Here is a 4272-nt window from a genome sequence, read left to right on the forward strand (position 1 = left end):
GCATGTAGATGGTCGAGGTATCTGTCATGTAGATTCTATTTATATTTATAGACCTACATCGGGATTGGTCGAGGTGCCTGTCATGTAGATTCTATTTATTCCTACAACGGGATTGGTCGAGGTGCCTGTCATGTAGATTCTATTTATCCCTACATCAGGATTGGTCGAGGCGTCTGTCATGTAGATTCTATTGATATCTACATCAGGATTGGTCGCGGTCTCTGTCATGTAGATTCTATTTATACCTACATCAAAATTGGGCGAGGTGTCTGTCATGTAGATGCTATTTATATCTACATCATTATTGGTCGAGGTGTCTGTCATATAGTTTCTTTTTATACCTACATCAGGATTGTTCGAGGTGTCTGGCATGTAGATTCTATTTATATCTATAGACCTACATCGGGATTGGTCGAGGTGCCTGTCATTTACATTCTATTTATATCTACATCAGGATTGGTTGAGGGGTCTGGCATGTAGATTCTATCTATATCTACATCAGGATTGGTTGAGGGGTCTGGCATGTAGATTCTATCTACCTACATCAGGATTGGTCGAGGTATCTGTCATGTAGATTCTATGATACCTACATCAGGATTGGTCGAGGAGTCTGTCATGTAGATTCTTTTTATATCTACATCAGGATTGGTCAAGGTGTCTGTCATGTAGATTCGTTTTATTCCTACATCAGGATTGGTCGAGGTATCTGTCATGTAGATTCTATTTATCCCTACATCAGGATTGGTCGAGGTGGCTGTACATGACAGACACCTCGACCCATCCTGATGTAGGTATAAAACAAAACTACATGACAGACTCCTCGACCAATACTGATGAGACACCTCAACCAATCCTGATGTAGGTATAACAAGAACCTACATGACAGACACTTCGACCAATTTTGATGCAGGTATAAAAAGAATCTACATTACAGACACCTCGACCAATCCTGAGGTATATATAAATAGAATCTACATGAGTGTCTGTCATGTAGCTTCTATTTATATCTAAATCAGGATTGGTCGAGGTGTCCGTTATGTAGATTCTATTTATAACTACATCAGGATTGGTCGAGGAGTCTGTCATGTAGATTCTATTGATATCTACATCAGGATTGGTCAAGGTGTCTGTCATGTAGATTCATTTTATACCTACATCAGGATTGGTTGAGGGGTCTGGCATGTAGATTCTATTTGTATATACATCAGGATTGGTCGAGGTGTATGTCATGTAGATTCTATTTATATTTACATCAGTATTGGTCGAGGTGTCTGTCATATAGTTTCTTTTTATACCTACATCAGGACTGGTCGAGGTATCTGTCATGTAGATTCTATTTATCCCTACATCAGGATTGGTCGAGGAGTCTGTCATGTAGGTTCTTTTTATACCTACATCAGGATTGGCCGATGTATCTGTCATATAGATTCTATGCATATCTACATCAGGATTGGTCAAGGTGTCTGTCATGTAGATTCATTTTATACCTACATCAGGATTGGCCGATGTATCTGTCATATAGATTCTATGCATATCTACATCAGGATTGGTCGAGGCGTCTGTCATGTAGATTCTATTGATATCTACATCAGGATTGGTCAAGGTGTCTGTCATGTAGATTCATTTTATACCTACATCAGGATTGGCCGATGTATCTGTCATATAGATTCTATGCATATCTACATCAGGATTGGTCAAGGTGTCTGTCATGTAGATTCATTTTATACCTACATCAGGATTGTTCGAGGTGTCTGGCATGTAGATGGTCGAGGTATCTGTCATGTAGATTCTATTTATATCTACATCAGGATTGGTCGAGGTGTCTGTCATGTAGATTCTTTTTATACCTACATCAAAATTGGTCGAGGTGTCTGTCATGTAGATTCTATTTATATCTATAGCTACATCGGGATTGGTCGAGGTGATTTTCGGCTATATAAACTATGTTGGTTTTTTTTTAATCGGGAATGATATTTTTTGAATTCCAGAATACATATGATTCAGTAAGTTTTTCATTGATTTCATAAACATCCGGGACTCGATTAATCAATTAATTGTGTGACAAAGATGATATAGTGTGACACACAAGTCCGGGATCAGGTTGTTTTATATCAGTCAGCTTAACTAGTCGTCAATTATCAAAATTATTGTCCTTACTGGACAACTAGAAAAAAATATATATGAATTCTGCGTGATAATCAATTACGTTACCGTCACATAAATATTAAGGCAAGACTGAATTAATTTCATTTTATCCCAGATATCGTATTTGTGTTTACTAATTATAAACTAACAAGGCATTAAGACACATCTGAGTATGTAGTCTGCAATGGCGTGAGAGCTCGCGCTGATCCCTTGACATTGGACAGTGGTGTGGTATTAGATAAGTCCCTTCATCAGTTATATCTACCCTTCCAATCGACACGCCCTACTCATAGAATATTATACGTTATATGTTCGTCATCACAAACCTGCACAACCACTTATATATGTTTACTAGTCAACATCATGTTAAGACTATACACAGTAAGGTTCTATGGAACTGCCCTTAAAACATTGAGCCTTGTTGTTTAACACCCATGCAATCCCCACGGCCACACCAGGACGGGTATACGGCTTCGTGTACTGCAGACATTTTCTACGCCTGGCCATCAGAAAGTGCATTTCCGAATCACATTCCAGTGACCTTCCGTTAGCCAATGCAGAACACGACTTGCAGCACTCAGTTTCGATAATTTCATATACTGCTATTCCTCCGTCACTCTCTTACAAAATCATTCAGTCAGTTATTGTATTACCTGATTAATATACTCTGTCTGATATTGTATTACTGACTAATATCCTCTGTCTGACATTGTATTACTGACATAATTATTCTGTCTGATATTGTATTTCTGACTAATATACTTTATTCTGTCTGATATTGTATATAAGTTACTAATACAATATCAGACAAGAGTATATTAGTCAGTAATACAATATCAGACAGAGGATATTGTATTACTGACATAATTATTCTGTCTGATATTGTATTAGTGACTTATATACTCTGTCTGATATTGTATTACTGACTTAATTACTCTGTCTAATATTTTATTACTGACTAATATCCTCTGTCTGATATTGTATTACTGACATAATTATTCTGTCTGATATTGTATTAGTAACTTATATACTCTGTCTGATATTGTATTACTGACTTAATTACACTGTCTAATATTGTATTACTGACTAATATCCTCTGTCTGATATTGTATTACTGACTTAATTATTCTGTCTGATATTGTATTAGTGACTTATATACTCTGTCTGATATTGTATTACTGACTAATATACTCTGTCCGATGTTGTATTACTGACTTAATTACTCTGTCTGATATTGATTTACTGACTAATATTCTCTGTCTGATATTGTATTACTGACTAATATACTCTGACTGATTTTGTAATACTGACTAATATACTCTGTATGATATAGTATGACTGACGTAATTACTCTGTCTGATATTGTATTACTGACTAATATACTCTATCTGATATTGTATTACTGACTAATATACTCTGACTGATATTGTAATACTGACTAATATACTCTGTATGATATAGTATGACTGACTTAATTACTCTGTCTGATATTGTATTACTGACTGATATACTCTGTCTGATATTGTTCTACTGACCAATATACTTTGTCTGATATTGTATGACTGACTGATATACTCTGTCTAATATTGTTCTACTGACTAATATACTCTGTCTGATATTGTTCTACTGACCAATATACTTTGTCTGATATTGTATGACTGAATGATATACTCTGTCTGATATTGTTCTACTGACTAATATACTCTGTCTGATATTGTTCTACTGACTAATATACTTTGTCAGATATTGTATTACTGACTAATATACTTTGTCTGATATTGTTCTACTGACTAATATACTTTGTCTGACATTGTATTACTGAATAATATACTTTGTCTGACATTGTATTACTGACTGATATACTCTGTCTGATATTGTTCTACTGACTAATAAACTTTGTCTGACATTGTATTACCGACTGATATACTCTGTCTGATATTCTATTACTGACTGATATACTCTGTCTGATATTGTATTACTGACTGATATTCTCTGTCTGATATTGTATTACTGAATAATGTACTCTGTCTGATATTGTATTACTGACTAATATACTCTTACTGATATTGTAATACTGACTAGTATACTCTGTCTGATATTGTATTACTGACTTATATACTCTGTCTG

Source organism: Mizuhopecten yessoensis, unplaced genomic scaffold, assembly GCF_002113885.1.
Source record: "Mizuhopecten yessoensis strain PY_sf001 unplaced genomic scaffold, ASM211388v2 scaffold11145, whole genome shotgun sequence".
Classification (NCBI taxonomy): domain Eukaryota; kingdom Metazoa; phylum Mollusca; class Bivalvia; order Pectinida; family Pectinidae; genus Mizuhopecten; species Mizuhopecten yessoensis.